At 40.4% G+C, this 17,196-nt stretch overlaps 1 protein-coding gene across 1 annotated transcript in view; it reads right to left on the bottom strand.

Moving 5' to 3' along the window:
• The window catches only part of LOC111585478 (oocyte zinc finger protein XlCOF6.1-like), a 109,453-nt gene that overhangs the window by 58,823 nt on the left and 33,434 nt on the right, over positions 1-17,196 (bottom strand). The window contains exon 3 of the transcript XR_008599459.1: positions 3,400-3,492. The gene's annotated coding sequence lies outside the window, so the exon portion shown is untranslated. The remainder of the gene's footprint in view (positions 1-3,399; positions 3,493-17,196) is intronic.

The raw sequence follows: 17,196 nt of genomic DNA, 5'->3' as shown, positions 1-17,196 counted from the left end.
TAAATAGCTCAAGAAATTCAACTTATTTTGCATTTTTCTGATTTATGCCACTATAAATGTGTCATGTTCTGAGTTCTCTTGCCTTCTTCATGGTTGTTCTGTTTCCATAGAGATTCAGGACTTTCTATTCCAGTGAAAAATGAGCCCATACTGGGGAAAAATGTGACAATAACAACAAAAGAGGCTCAGAGGGCTGATAATAACAATAATGCAGCAGATAACGGTAATTCCCAGCCTGCGGACACTCCGTGGAATTTTCCGAGGAGCTGACCGTCCAGAAAACGCTTCGCTGCCCTTCACCGGAGCTTCACTTTGAAGACCTGCCAGCTGCAGTCTTTGAATGGACGCCAACCACGGTCCCCGTCAGAAACCGAACTGTCTGCCGTCATCCGACTCGTAATCGTTTTCCCCTGAATTGTAACATGCTCGGCATCCTCTGAACTTTTCTCCTCATTGCTGAAATTTTCGTCAGGAGGCCCCCGCCCTGTTTCTGGGTTACTGGCGTTCCGTCGAGGTCCAGCTGCATTGGTGGCATTACTTTGCAAAATCCGGAGCGGCGGGGTTGACAGGTCGGTGCTTTGTTACGGCTCTTGTCAATGGCGTCAACAAACAGGTCACAGCCAATGTCAAAGGAAGCTCCCTGAGGATCCCTCCACCAACAACACAACACCACGGTCCTCCTGTGTCCTGATTTATTAAGTAAAACCTGAGCAGACAGCGATTTGAGGAGCAGATTTCTGCTTCCAAACAGGTTAAACAGATGGCTAGTAAACAATATGTTGCTCTTCAATAATTCATGAGCCTTCCCGATTCTCTTCTACCTCATTTACGGACGTCTTTGAAGGTAAAGTTAGATCTCACCGATGAATCATATCCCCAAAAGACGTGCCTCCATTTCCTCCATCTGCTCAGAAGCCAGAGAATCTCACACAACACAGGTAAGACTGTGGCAGGAAAACTGGTACTTCCTCTGCAGCTGCATCGAATATTCCTTCAGCAGCTCCGCTTAAATCAGAGGCGTCAAACTCATTTGTTACAAAAATGAGACAAAAAAACGACAAAAGCGAGAAACAAAATGACAAAAAATGAGATAACACGAAAAAAAACTAAAAAAAGAGACAAAAGGTACAAAACAACAAAAAATGGACAGAAATAAGACAAAAGATTACACAAAAATTAACAAAACTACAAAAAAATAGACAAACACAAGCAAGACAAAAAAACACAAAATGACAAAAATGAGACACAAATCAACGAATAATGCAAAACACACAATGACAAAATAAGACAAAACACACAAGCGAGACAAAAAGGAAAGGCAAAACAACAAAAACATGAGACAAACGACAAAAGTCAGACAAAAAAAAGACAAAAAAATAACAAAAACAAGAAAAAATATAGCAAAAATGGGACAAAAACATCAAAAATAAGAAAAAATATAGCAAAAATGAGACAAAATGACAAAAGCAAGAAATAAAATGACAAAAAATTAGACAAACGACACAAAACAAAACAGAAAAGAGACAAAATTACACAAAAAAGTTACAAAGTGACAAAAAATGACAAACACCACAAGCAAGACAAAAAGGAAACACAAAACGACAAACTAGAAACAGTATGAATGTTTTAAAATATATACAATATGAGCAGCATTGACAGTATGATGACAGTTGACAGACGGACGCAAGATGTATATATATGTATATGTGTATATATATATATATATATACACATATATACACATATACATATATATACACACACACAAACACACAGAGAGACATATATATATATATATACACACATATATATACAAATATACATATATATGTATATTTGTATATATATATTTGTATATATATATGTGTATATATATATATATATATATATATATATATATATATATATATATATATATATATATACATATATATACATATACATATATATATGTATATATATATATGTTGGTGGTGTTTTAGGGGGTAACAGGAGGGAGGTTAGTGGGGCTGTTGGTGGTGTTTTAGGGGGTAACAGGAGGGAGGTTAGTGGGGCTGTTGGTGGTGTTTTAGGGGGTAACAGGAGGGAGGTTAGTGGGGCTGTTGGTGGTGTTTTAGGGGGTAACAGGAGGGAGGTTAGCGGGGCTGTTGGTGGTGTTTTAGGGGGTAACAGGAGGGAGGTTAATGGGGCTGTTGGTGGTGTTTTAGGGGGTAACAGGAGGGAGGTTAGTGGGGCTGTTGGTGGTGTTTTAGGGGGTAACAGGAGGGAGGTTAGTGGGGCTGTTGGTGGTGTTTTAGGGGGTAACAGGAGGGAGGTTAGCGGGGCTGTTGGTGGTGTTTTAGGGGGTAACAGGAGGGAGGTTAATGGGGCTGTTGGTGGTGTTTTAGGGGGTAACAGGAGGGAGGTTAATGGGGCTGTTGGTGGTGTTTTAGGGGGTAACAGGAGGGAGGTTAATGGGGCTGTTGGTGGTGTTTTAGGGGGTAACAGGAGGGAGGTTAGTGGGGCTGTTGGTGGTGTTTTAGGGGGTAACAGGAGGGAGGTTAGCGGGGCTGTTGGCAGTGTTTTAGGGGGTAACAGGAGGGAGGTTAGCGGGGCTGTTGGTGTTTTAGGGGGTAACAGGAGGGAGGTTAGTGGGGCTGTTGGTGGTGTTTTAGGGGGTAACAGGAGGGAGGTTAGCGGGGCTGTTGGTGGTGTTTTAGGGGGTAACAGGAGGGAGGTTAGCGGGGCTGTTGGTGGTGTTTTAGGGGGTAACAGGAGGGAGGTTAGCGGGGCTGTTGGCGCTGTTTTAGGAAGGTAACGTTAGCAGCAACCTGAGCCCAGCAGCAGGACTTTACTGTTTGATGGATGGGGTTGTCGTCGTATTTAGCTCGGCGTAGTGCAGAGAGATTAACGTGTTCACACGTGCTGACAGACGAGGAGAAGATGAGGAACGTCTCAGAGCTGCCGGTCAGATGAGATTTGTGATCAGTCCCAGAAGACAACATGCAGTCAGACAAGGGAAAAGTATGTTGTGTTTAAATGTTTTACTGTAATAAACTTCACCACAGGTTGTTGATGTGAGCAGTTTCAGACTCTAGGGATTGAAATTATGAGCGAAGCAAAAGGAAAGATGTAAGTGATGTAGTTAGAGAGGAAGACCATGTAGGGAGGAGGTCGGGGTGGATGGACAGGTGAACGAAACACTGGATCTTCACACAGGAGTTAACTGTATTTATCACCTATGAGCAAAAATCTGGGTGACAGAAAACCTTGGTTGACTGAAATGGTAGCGAATCAATAGAGTTAATTCCATCTGCAGCATTATTAGCCTAAATGAATTCTAAATCAACATAAAAATAGGATTTGCAGCATATTAAATCATTAAACTGTTCATTTTCTACTGAAATGACACCAACAGACCTGCGCCAAATCCATGACCTTGTACAGCAGTTTTTGATGGATTTCTTTGTTCTGCTCTCTTGGAGATCTGCTGCAACCTGAGGAGAAGTCCACCTGGAAGTAGACAGAGAGAGAGCTTAACTTGGCACATGAACAATTTGTTAATAGATAAATTTAAGTAAAAACTTGGTGAAGGAGAGCACCATAAAGTCCCCACTGATTTAGGGAAGAAAACATTATAAACATGCTGTGCAAATAAATAAAAAGTTCCTTCTCTAAATGATGCACACAGGTGTCACCAAAACTGGAAAAATGGTGACTCCACACAGTGGACTATTTACATTTTTACAATCTCTACAAACTCTGCTCATTTAGGGCAATTTTAAATCATTTTGGACAAATTTCAAATCATTTTGGACACTTTTGAAAGTTTTTTTTGACCATTTTTCTCAGTCAGATTTGAGCTTCTTTGGACAAATTTTGAGTTATTATGGACCATTTTTGGACATGAAGACAAGTTTCAGACATTTGGAGGAATTTGGGGTCATTTTGGACATTATTTTTCAGTGAGTCAGAAAAATTCAAGTCACTTTGGACACATTTGAAGACAATTTTCTCAATTATTTTGGAGAAGTTTCTAGGTTTCAGTCATCTTGGACATTTTTTTCACTCTTTTAGACAAGCTTCAGTCACTTTGGACCAAATTTGACTCATTTTAGACAGATTTGGACTCACTTGGAATGAATATTTCCATGTTTCCTCTGTTTCCTCTGCTCTGCTCATCAGCTGTGGATGTTTCACCACACTGAATGTATCTTCAACAACCGTTTTTGACCAATTTTCTCAATAAATTTGAACAAGTTTCCAAGTTTCAGTCATGTTTAACAAATTCGGAGTTATTTTGGACAGTTCTTTTAATTATTTCAACAAGTTTAAGTCACTTTGGAAAATTTTTAAATTTTGGGGGAGCCATTTTGGACTAATTTTGAAGATATGAGCCAAGATGTTTCACCATGCTGAATGTATCTTCAACAAATTGCTCCTCTGTTCATTGTTTATGCGCCATGCTGCATTTATTTTATTGATCCAGGTTGCTTTGTTTTACTCTCACTATCATTTTGGCCAAATTTTGAGCCATTTTGAACATTTTTTCAACAATTTTGGATAACTTTACAGTTGATTTTGGTGATGATGCTGCACAGAATCCAGTTCTGGACTGTTTGGACTGTTGTTAAGTTCAGAAAGGCGATATGGTTTATGTTTACCAGACACATTGTCTGAATGATGCTGGGAAAATATGAAGCTGACCTACCAACAAGGACCGCAGATAATACAATTTTTAAGTAAATCATGAAAAACTTCTCAGTTATTGACTAGTAGAAATGAAATAAAGTAATGTTTGACTGGTGAAGAACGGCTAAAAGTTGTTGCTGGACAGTCTCGCCCATCTGAGCTGCTGAAACTTGAGAATACTTCTGAAATCACTTCCTTTATATTTTCTATTTTTAATCAGTTAACAATACATTACAAGAAAGAGCCTTTTTTTTTTGTAAATTCTCATCCAACAAGCCAAACTAAACGGACCACAGTTCAGTGATTAAGGAGAAAACTTGCAGTAGAATGACAACTTTTTACACATTTTCTGTTTTTAAGGTGTTTTGTGAACTTTAAAAACAGTTTAGCACCACATCATGTCAGTAATAATAACCGTGTTAGAGGAGCATCAGCCCTCCTGTTTCACCTGAGTGAAGAGTGCAGCGGTATGGAGCCACAATAAAGGTTTCCGAGTCAAAGCGCCACAGTTTGTTCAACAAATTCCAATTGTGATCCTCCTATTATCTGCCTATCAAACGCCCACGAGAATGTCAGGTTGGCAAAAAGGCCAAAGAATGTGAGTGATGTGATGTAGCTGCGTAACGCCGCAGTCATTCAGTCTTTTGTGGTGGATCACAACGGGGTGACAAAGCTCTGGACGGGTTAAAACACCTTGTGCTATGAAGCAGATCTGAGCTCCGTCCCTCTGAAACACACAAACACACCCAACCAATCAGGAAGCGTCCTCATCATCATCACCATCATCATTACGAGGCCAAATTGTTTTGTTAATTCAATCTGGCCTCACTTGTTCTTTTTATAGAGCATGACACAGACAGGCAGCAGTCGGGACTAATCTAATCTTCTCTGGTCTGCAGCTGCAGAACATCTGCAGCACGAGTGTGACGTCAGGATCACATGCAGAGATGGAGTTACTGGAGAGTCTTAATTAGGAAGAACAACTGAAATCATTAAAATAATATTGTCCAGGCTGGTTTACAATTATTGGAAGGATTGTTTAATGTAAGAAATAAAGCAATGAGTCCATCAACTAATTTTATAATCAGCATTATTCAAGTGAAAACACTGAAAAGGTGCCAAAAAGTTGCAGGTTTCAGTGTCCAGAGATGAAGATTTGCTGCTTTTCTTTGTTACTCATCACTATAAACTGCATATTTTGGCAGTTTTGAAGTTACAAAAAAAAAGAAACATCTGAAGTGGAGATCAACCAGTTATCAGATCCTATTTTCAGCATTTTGCCAATTAAATGTAGTTTTTTTGTTTTTTTTTTTTAACACTTGTTAATAAAAAATATATTATTACAAACAATCGTTAACCAAATCTATGCTTACAAGTTTGACATTTCATCAAAATCACTTCATTCTAAATGTCTCATTTTAAAAAATAAATGGCAAAAATAACAGAGCTTGTTGTGTTTTCCCAGAGAGTGATGAAAAAGAAACCTACTGGACCAACAAAATAAATGCAGCATGGCTCAGAAACAGTGAACAGAGGAGGAAGTTGTTGGAGATACATTCAGCATGGTGAAACATCTTTCTACTGATGATGAGCAGAGTAGAGAGAAAAGTCTGGAGAGGATGGAAACATGGAGATAGTTAAATATCTGTATTATGTGGAGACACAACAACCACAAAGAGACATAAAATGACAACAAGACACGAAAAAACAAAAACAAAGCAAAAAATGAGACACAAACAAGACGTTAAATGACAAAAGGGAGACAAAATTGTCCCAAAGAGACACAAAACAAGACAAAATGGAGACACTGAGAGCAAAATCAAACATCCCGGATCAAAAAAATAAATGCAGCATGGCTCAGAAACAGTGAACAGAGGAGCAAGTTGTTGGAGATACATTCAGCATGGTGAAACATCTTTCTACTGATGATGAGCAGAGTAGAGAAAAAACAGACATATTCATTCAAAATGATTCAAATTTGGTCCCAAGTTACTTAAGCTTGTCTAAAAGCCTGAAAAAAAATGTCCAATATGATGGAAGCCTCGGAACTTCTCCAAAATAATTGAGAAAATTGTCTTCAAAATGTGTCCAAAGTGACTTAAACTTTTCTGACTCACTGAAAAGAAACTGTCCAAAATGACCCAAAATTCATCTAAATGTCCTATACTTGTCTGAATGCCCCAAAAATGGCACAAAACAACTCAAAATTTGTTCAAAAAGGCTCAAAATTTGTCCAAATTGACGGAAACTGAGAAACATATCCAACAATGACTGAGAAAATGGTTGAAATGACCTTTGGAAAAAAAAAGTCAAAAATGACTCAAAATTGTCCGAAATGGTTTTACTCACTGGATCAATAAAAAAATGCAGCATGGCTCAGAAACATGGAAATATTCATTAAAAGTGACTCACAATTGGTCCAAAGTGACTTAAGCTGGTCTAAAAGAGTGAAAAAAAAAAATGTCCAAGATGATGCAAACCTGAACAATGCTAAGTTTGTAGAAACTGTAAAATTTGTTAAAAAAAACCCGTAAATCTATAGTATTTGTAGAGCGCCATTTCTTTCCAGTCGTGGTGACACCTGTAGGCATGTGGACACCTGTTGATTCTGAGTTTTTTAAAGTTCCCGTAGAATAAAAAAATCAAAGAACTTGGTTAGTTGTTTCTATGACAGTTTAACTGTGTTGTACGGCACAGAAAGCATTTCTTAGTTTTCTCTCCTTCTAGTCATGGTTGTTCTGTTTCTATAGTGGGGCAGGACTTTATAATGCAGGGAAAAATGAACTCACAGTGAGTAAAAATGAAATACCCAGAAACCACTTGTAGCGCAAAAGATTAAGATTTACGCCTGAAGTATAAACAAATGACAAGTTGCACTAACAGTTCTACATTCTGATAAACCAACTTTACAGCTTTGCACAACTGAAAATCTAAATAAAAGCAGCAGGAAAATAAAGGAAGATATTTCCTGCTATTTAGCTTAACTTAGTCAAGAACCTGCAATTCATCTCTTTCATTCATTTTTTAACTTAACCCTTTAAGACCTACCATTGTGCAAGTCTACCAGGATATATTCTTACATTTTTACATGGTGTACTGCAATTTTTTTTATTTGCTTTATATCCCAAGTTTTAATTATATGTATTGACTTGTGTCTTAACTACGACAGTAAATTGCTTGAAAGTGCAAAAAAACTTTTAAAAAAACAAAATCTTTTTAGTTTTTTCACATGCATTTCAAAATACAGAAATTGCATAGCTGTATCTCAAATTTGGAAAAAAAAAATTTAAAATATCCTGTGGTCTTGTTCAAAAAGATTTTTGTTCTGTGCTCTGTGTATTTTTAAAAACCCATCACTGCAACTAAAAAGCGCTCTGAGACCTGGTGAATGTGTGAAATATTAGTAGAACTCAGCCACATTTTATATGCAAAAAGAATGATCGATCTATCTTATCTGGTTTCAAATCTACTGACAATCAAAAATGAATATGCAGTCGTAACAGTGGCGCTAAGCTGGTTTTTATAGGGCGAAGAGAGGAACGACTTCCTGTGAAGCATCAACCTGACCATCAATGAAATATTGTTACATAACCTCTCATATCTGCTGTTTGGTTGTGGTATTATTTTCTTTAGAACATCTAAAGGAAACATTTTCTGCTGTTTCTACTGAGTATAAGCTGCTGCAGAGATGTATAGCTGGAATCTGGTACTTCTTTATATCTAAGGTTGCTAAGTAACATTACTGAGGTTTGATGTTGACCATAAATTGCGTAGATAGGATCACTGGTCACTGGTTTGGGCAAAAGAAAATGAAATAAACTTCACAAACACAAAATGTTTGATCATCCAGATATATTCGAGGATAAAACCTCTCAAAGAACCCGTCCTCCCATTGACTGAAGTTAAAGTACTCAGCAGGGGTGTACAAATGACTCCTACATGAAGTCGATCTAAGGTCATGTACTGTTCAGGGTTTGTGTGTAAAAGACTGTTCATTGTCCTAAATTTAAACTCGCTGTGTATCCTGTGTGGCAGCTGCTGTGCTGCTAAATCACATTGTGTAATGTTTGATGGCTGCAGATCTGCTGAAGCCGGTGGAGGCCTTGGCACGGCCGAAGCTCATCGTAACCGAGGCGGCCACAGGAACGTAGCCGTTGATCGGAGTTGGACCCGTGACGTCAAACTCTACAGCAGCACTGACAGCAACAACCTGCTAGACATGAGCGGAGCTTAGTGCTGCTTTTCTTTCAGGGTTGGACAATCAAACGAGGCTGGTTTATTTCTGTAGCTGCAGACGTCGACTCTGTTAAGTAATTGCTGAGATCTCTGACTGGGGAGCAGCTTCTCTGACTATCGACTGTGGGAAAACAAATGGTTCTCTGTGCAAAGATACAAAGATTAGCAGCTACAACGCAGCTTTAGATGAAGATGAAGACTAGAAAAGCACACAGAGATCAGTACTCCACCAAGGCTGTTCATTCCCCCAAATGGCATTGTCAGAAATGCACCATTTGTTTATTTTTTAGTTACATAGAACATAGAATGTGTCCATTTAATATAGATGTACCCACAAACAAAATGACCTTGTGCTGAGCACAGGCATGTGCTATACATGTGTACGTTATGTATAGATACCGAATCACGTGACTTAAATATGTAGCGGGCGGCGGGAATTGATGAGACCCGGAAACACCCCCACAATTTTATCAGTTGTTCCTTCTATCATTTCTGACGGATAAGTCCTGATAAGTCCTCAGTGGTGGATTTGTAGTAGGATCACAATAATGTGATCATCAGCAGGGAGCTGACATACTGTTCACTTGTTGTCACAGTTACAGTGACGTTGTGCCGCTATCTCGCAATGACACAGAAATCTTTAATAAATCCGTGGATCCAGACTATAAGCTGCATCACTGCCAAAATCTAATGAGTCATTTCTGACCTTCCCTGAAAATTTCATCCAAATCCGTTTTGGATTAATGCTGCCAACAGACAGACAGGCAGACGGATAAACATACGCCGATCGCCACATAACTCCACCGTTCCTTGGCAGAGTAATAATCTGGCTCAACGTCTATGCTCAAGTCATGCAGTTGGAACCATGTTAGAGAGATTTCAGCAACAAATCTATTGGGTACAACACAGTTAGTGTTCATAAAAACGATGGCCAGAGGCACAAAAATAAAACCAACCTTTGTAATAAAACTATACAGCTGCTGTGATCAGTTAACAGAATCAATTTGGTGAAACGAACATCCAGAACAATATTTTTAATTGATATACTGGGGGTCCCCGGGTTACGACATCCTCGACCTACAGCATTTCGTCGTTACGTTTGAACTAGTTGGCGAGCGGAGTGGAGGAATACGTCGTCACGTGGCGCTATAAGATGGCTTTGTTCACATTCTCTGGTTGTACGCCACCTTGGATTGTATTACATTCACTAACTTTTTGTCCTTCATGATGACTCCCAAGCGTAAGTCAGAGTCTTCTGATGACAGTTGCACAGTACAAATATGTAAACTGATCGATATCATGATCACGTAATGGCTTTGTTTACATTTTCGCTGGACGACTAAATGGGTATGAAACAGTGACAGAAACCAGCTCACTGAGACGACCTGCACAGCTAAAATCCTGACCTATAACCACGAATCATCTGACAAATTCAACAAACATGAGTTAAAGATGAAATCTGAACCGCATTTTCAGAACATGCAAAGCTACAAAGTCCCAGAGCTACACAAGGCGACAACTATTTTCTATGAGCAGCTCCATATTTCCTGAGAAGATCGGATATTGAGGTTAACACAGTAGCTGTCTGTGCGGGTTAGAGCAACACCAATACAGCTTAATGATCATCAGGACCTCACACTATGCCATCAGTTGAAATTTTAACTCACACACTCTCAAAAAAAGGTTGCAAATGTGGACATTTTGGAGCCCTGATCTACCAGAGAAGGATGTGAAATGTGCGGAAAAGAACGGTGAAGATCCTAAAAAGGTCCAGCTGGGAGTCAATTTAGGAACCTATCTGTTTCTACGTATATAAACTGATCAGAACAACATTATGACCACTGACAGGTGAAGTGAATAACATTGATCATATTGGTCCTGTGTGGTGTTCTGCTGGATAAGCTTGGATTATGGCATCCTTGTTGATGAGACTCAGACACCCAAATAAACGTTGTCCCAGAATAAGCACACTCCCTCATGCAAATGGAAATCCTAAATGTCACCTAAATGCACACCACCACATCCTACAACAGTCAGGAACATCTTGAGTAACGTGACAATCGCCCAAGTTGTTGACCTCCAAATTTCCTAGACCCCATTGTGATCAAGCATCAACAGGAAGCAGTGAAACAAGTTTGATTCCCAGAGGCCCCACTCCACAACCCAGAGTACCCAAAGGATCCAACATCCCAGTTCCAGACCCCTTAGGACACCCTGAGAGATCCTCTGGTCCAGACCCCGTAGGACAGCCTGAGAGGTCCTCTGGTCCAGACCCCGTAGGACAGCCTGAGAGGTCCTCTGGTGACACCCTGAGAGGTCCTCTGGTCCAGACCAAATAGGATGCCCTGACAGGTCATCTGGTCCAGACCCCATAGGACGCCCTGAGATGTCCTCTGGTCCAGACCCCATAGGATACCCTGAGAGCTCCTCTGGTCCAGACCTAATAGGACGCCCTGAGAGGTCCTCTGGTCCAGATCCCATAGGACACCCTGAGAAGTCCTCTGGTGACACCCTGAGATGTCCTCTGGTCCAGACCCAATAGGACGCCCTGAGACATCCTCTGGTCCAGACCCCATAGGATACCCTGAGAGCTCCTCTGGTCCAGACCCAATGGGACGCCCTGAGAGGTCCTCTGGTCCAGATCCCATAGGACACACTGAGAAGTCCTCTGGTGACACCCTGAGATGTCCTCTGGTCCAGACCCAATAGGACGCCCTGACAGGTCCTCTGGTCCAGACCCAATAGGACGCCCTGACAGGTCCTCTGGTCCAGACCCCATAGGACGCCCTGAGACGTCCTCTGGTCCAGACCCCATAGGATACCCTGAGAGCTCCTCTGGTCCAGACCCAATGGCTCAGAGCACTTTTGACCACATAAGGGAGGCCAGCATAATATCAGGCAGGTGTTCATATTGTTATGCCTGATCAGTGTATATGTAAGTCCAGCCTTACAGAGCTGCTCGCTGTAGACTCTTGCTAACCCACTCACAACAATCTAATAGTAGTTAATCAGTGATTTCTCTCCATTTTCCCAGCAATCACCTGTTAGTTTTCCGATGTGTAATGAGCTTTAAGGCTTGTTAACGGTGATATTTTTTGACTCCATGTCGTGACTCCGTTGATATCCGACATATTTAAGCAGAAGAAGCTTCGACCAGTCAGTGTTTCCACCAGACTCGGAGTGGAGTCACGCCGTCACATGCCGACCTGCTGGCCCACATCATTGTGTTTCACACTTTCACAGCGGCTCCTTCACACCGAGCTGGAAGTGATTCCGGTTTGACTAATAAGTGGGATCACTGCCGCATCCCTCCACAATCTCCTGACTGTTTACTCAGAGTTTAATGGCTGATACATGACTCTTCCTCCTCTGGGTGGTCAAGTTCAGGGCGCAGCATCTATATGGAAGGGCTTTAGACAACAGCATGTGCTCCTCTTAGTCTCGTTAACGTCACGGTGATGGTCGGTTCTCTGTTGAGCTAAAAATACGTTTGTTGGGGATCTGTGTTACGATGACTTTGCAGAGCTGCACGCTCAGCTCACCCAGTTCTTAAGGGTTTATCCCTGAGAGAAAAGGTCACTTCTGCACACTTCAGAGCGCTATTACGGGAACAGAAATGTAAAGAGGTTCAGGGTCTCTTCATCCCGGAGCTTTTCTGACGGCTTATCTGGAAAGCTGTTATGTTCTGTGTCTCAAGGAATGTTTGCAGTTGCCTTCTTTGACTTTACAGGATACTTGATGCTGCTGTGCCGTTAAATCCCAGAGACAAACTGTCATATAGGATCGTTTATTATCAAGGAATGTATACAGTATGGGGTCTGCACTGGATGTAATGAACATGAACAGGTTTTACTTGTAATTTTTTGAACAATTTACTGCTATTTTTTAACCCAGTTTTGTTAAATTGTAGATAAGATCACAGATAAAAACTATTTATTTACACATTACCCCCCCCAAAAAAAGATGTTAGAACTGCAAATCACATTTTACAAATAGTTATTTGTTCTTTTACAGCGCTTGACCATAAATTAAAAGTCTTTTTTCTGTATTTACATGACAAAAATATACGTTATCTTACACACGTGTTAATTGAAAGAAAATATATATATAAAGGATTTGAAAAGTGTTAAATAATTTTTTTACTGTATTGTTTTACAGATTGACTTCCTAGATCTGGATCATGTCTAGAAAAATGACAGAAAAAAGTATTGATTTGCATGTTAACTGTAAACATAAAAACAGGAGAAAACTTTACATAACGTCTACATCAAAAATCAGCATTTTACAAATAGTTATTCATTTTTTATACAATGTGTCTTTACTGTAATTAAACCAGAAAAAAAATCCTTTTACAGATATTTGCTTTATTTATTCTACAGTTTTTAAACTTATTTTTTCTTAAATATGAACATTTGCTAATTTTCTCAGTTTTATTTCACCATAAATTGAATTTCTTTTAGCCTTTTAGACTGCTATCAGACTAAACAAGGCATTTGACAGTCTTTTTATGATTTAAATGACCGGTCTATCGGTTAAACTTTGACCTATAAATACTAGAATTGTGAAACCCACTGGGCTGCGGCCTCAGACTAAACTGTGTCACCGTGTTTAAAATATTAATTAAAACAAACTTTACTGTGATAACGCATCGTGCATGACGTGTTCGGTACATTCACCCGGCTGCGGGAACACAAAGTCAACAATTAGCGTTGAGAACAGTAACTGCAGAGCTCCATGTTCAGTCCATTCATTTTCATCTTGTCTGGAGGGCCGCTGGCTTTGTTAACGTGCAGATTTTATCGCAACAGGATGCAAGACACACAAAGACATTGTCAATGATTAAATGGACGCCAAAGAAGCTGGGGATAAGGCCGCATCGCTGTGAGCCGCAGATATCTACAGACAAACAGAGAGGGGGATTAACGCTGGGAGGGGAGGCGGCGATCTACTGGTCAGTGTGGTTAATCTGGGAGAGAAAACAACAGCTGAGGGCAGGACGGGACGGTTTCAGACTCACACTCACACTGACAGAAGTTTGGCAAGAACTTCACTTCTAGCACCTTTTTCTTTCACCTACTGACTGACCCCAGAACAGTCAGGACGGAGCATCCAAACAATGTACACCTAACCCAAAGTACATAAATACAACCTGTAAAGTATGGAACCCCAGAGACAGTTTAGGTTTTGAGACATCTGCAACAACACAAATCATCTTCAACACTTTTCCAGCTTCTCTACATAATCTACAGGCCTCACTGTCGACTGTTTCTATCAGAAAAGCTTCCTATGAAAGGTGTAAACAGAAAAAAATGTGGATCATAATGACAGAAAATGAGGCTGAGGTCCTACAAATTTCCTCTCAGCAGTGAAGTAAATCTGCATCGATCCTTTGTGAATTTGGGCTGCAGTGTGATGATTGATCAATCCCTGGTTATACTTTTATAAGGAGAAAAGCTCTACTTCAGGGGTCGCTAACTGGCCCAGACGCCATCTATACGGACCCGGACTTGTAATCAGTAAATTGTACCAGGATTTTAAATTTGACGAGTAGCTTCTAATTTACCGGCACAGCTTTTCCAGTGTTTACGGCGTTGGTTATCAGCTCAGGAACACACAGACCAATTACGTACGAGTTCAGTCATCCCACGTGATGCTACTCAGCCAATGAAGTCTCTGCATTGCAGCCGCTAAACATTGCAGCTCAGTTCAGAAAACATTTGAGAGGTGAGGGACAGACGAGAGGAGGATGGACAAAAAAGAAAAAAAAATAAAATAAAGCGACACCAAGAAGAAAGTAGCCCTGTACATGTTGACTATGTTTGGCTCAACATACAGCTGAGAGGCAGTTTTCTCAACTGTGATTGTAATCAAAACTAAATATGGCTCCAGACTCACCAATGAGCTCCAAATGTGTTTGAGAAGGAGCCTGACACCGTTCACACCACGATTCAGAATCAGTTCTCCCATTAAGCAGCAGGGGTATAAGGGGGTGATATAAGACAAGAAAAAAATGTAAAAGTGTTTAATTGTTTACATTTTTTGAAATTCAGGTATAGTTAAAGATGTAAATAAGCTGGTTCAGGTTGTTCAGTCATAATTTTTTTCAAGTTCTGCGCTTTATTTTAAGACGTAGTTATTTCAAAAGTTATTTATTAATAAATGTTGTCAAAACGTTTCTGAACCGTACTGAATTTATTTGATTTGAAGGTCAGTTATTGATTACATGCAGACACGAACAAAACTGCCAGGTTACATCAACATATATCACACTAATTCAAACTAGACATTATGATGTTCTAGACCCCTGCGTTTACACAACTTTGAACTTCTTGCATGAATGATTTGCGATAAAATTTCTAGTGAAGGACATAAAATCTATTGGATGAAGAGTAGGTAGAGTACAATGGGTTCACTGCTACACTTATGGTTTAAAACAGGTAACAAACTGTCTCAGAGTTTTGCTGACCCATCCGTCCACCCTGACCTCCTCCATATATGGCCTTGGTGGCTCTACAACTATATCACCTGGATTTTTCTCTTGCTGCAGAGTCTGCAGTCATTATGAAACTGCTTGGAGAGGTTTTTTAATGGGAGGACATTTAAAATCAAATGGTCAAAGAGCAGGTACAACTTCAGATTACAGACCTAGGTCCTGTGAAAATGACGTGAAGTAAAATATAGTGACGGTAGATGACAGGCGTTAACTACCGGAAGTCATAATTATGTTCCGCATGTTCAATAGTTGATGCTAAATTGTTATTTGACACATTCAGACAGAATCTAAATTGCTACTATTGCCCAGGACACTTAGAATTTTGCTGCTGTCCAATAAAAACTCTGATTAACAGCACTTTATGCAAACCTGGGTAGATAAACCTGCATCTATCTGGTTGGACAACTATAAGGTGAAGAGAAAATGGATTTTCTGACTCTTCTCTACAAAGGCCCACAATGAGTCACATGTTGTGTTCGGTTGTCCTAAAAGTAGCTTGCTTCATTTACTGTGTCTGCACACCACTACATCATGAGTTTTCTTCTTCATGTCAGGATACACCAGAGATGTGGGCCCTCCTCACTGTGCCCAGCTGTTGCTATGGGCACACTGAGCCTGGAGTGGGAGGACGCTGACAACCAACAACATCAGCTCTGCTTCAACGCTCCCAAGAGGAAAAGAAACAGCAGGTAGCAGACGAGTACATAGGTTTACAGCAACAGAATCAAAGAACTCATCCACCAGAAACACCTGGACGACTGTGATCAATGCAGTTATAAACACAAAACCAAATGAATTCTGAGATTTAGATTCTACAAGAGTAGAATAAATAGTTAGATCTGTATGCACAATCTAGGGATTTAGCCTGTTTCAAAGTAAAATAAAGAACAGGTTAGAAATGGGCAGAACCAGCTGAGATTCCTGCAGGATTTGGTAGAGTTGGCTGCACAGCTGTGCCAGGACTGGCCCGCTGCCGGACCAGATTATGTCATCCCAATTATACCTGAAAACCAGCTGACTTCCACTGAAATATGCTGCAGATCAAAAGATCTCTCACGTATTTTGCTGTGGGGCTTAAATTTTATGACCTTCTAGGAATTCTTTGGTTTCATTTTGTCCAAATACTGCAGCACACGTCTCCTTGCTTTGCTTTCTGCTTAACTTAAAGCACAATTACAACACAAAGTCGGTTAACTAATGTGAAACTAAATGTAAAATGATTACTTTCAGGCTTGGCAGGCATTAGCACTTTCACCTTGCAGCTAGAAGATCCCCGGTTTGCTTCCTGGCCTTTCTGGGATCTTTCTGCATGGAGTATGCATGTTCTACCTGTGCATGAGTGGGTGTTCTCCAGGAACTCCGGCTTCCTCCCACAGTCCAGAAACATGCTGAAGTTAACTGGTGACTCTAAATTATCTATAGGCGTGAATGTGAGTGTGATTGTTTGTCTCTGTATGTAGCCTTGTGACAGACTGGCGACCTGTCCAGGTGTCCCCTGCCTTCACCTGAGTCAGCTGGGATAGACTCCAGCCTTCCACGACTCTAATGAGGACTAAGCGGTAAAGATAATGGATGGATGATTACTTTCAATTCTTTAACCCTTTGAACTCCAAGGAGCTTCTTTTTTGCTGCTGTCACATTTTCACTGCAATCACCGATCAGCCACAACATTAAAACCAAAAGGCCTTACTTTTGTGTAGGTGTTTTTCATGCAACCAGAACAGTTCTGGCATGTTGGGGCAAAGACACAGGAGGTCTGGAGGTGTCCAGTAGGCATCAGGAAGCTAGCCAATGTT

Source organism: Amphiprion ocellaris, chromosome 18 (assembly GCF_022539595.1).
Source record: "Amphiprion ocellaris isolate individual 3 ecotype Okinawa chromosome 18, ASM2253959v1, whole genome shotgun sequence".
Taxonomy (NCBI): Eukaryota; Metazoa; Chordata; class Actinopteri; family Pomacentridae; genus Amphiprion; species Amphiprion ocellaris.
Note: the sequence above shows the minus strand (reverse complement) of the source record. Positions and strands in the feature narration are given on the sequence as shown.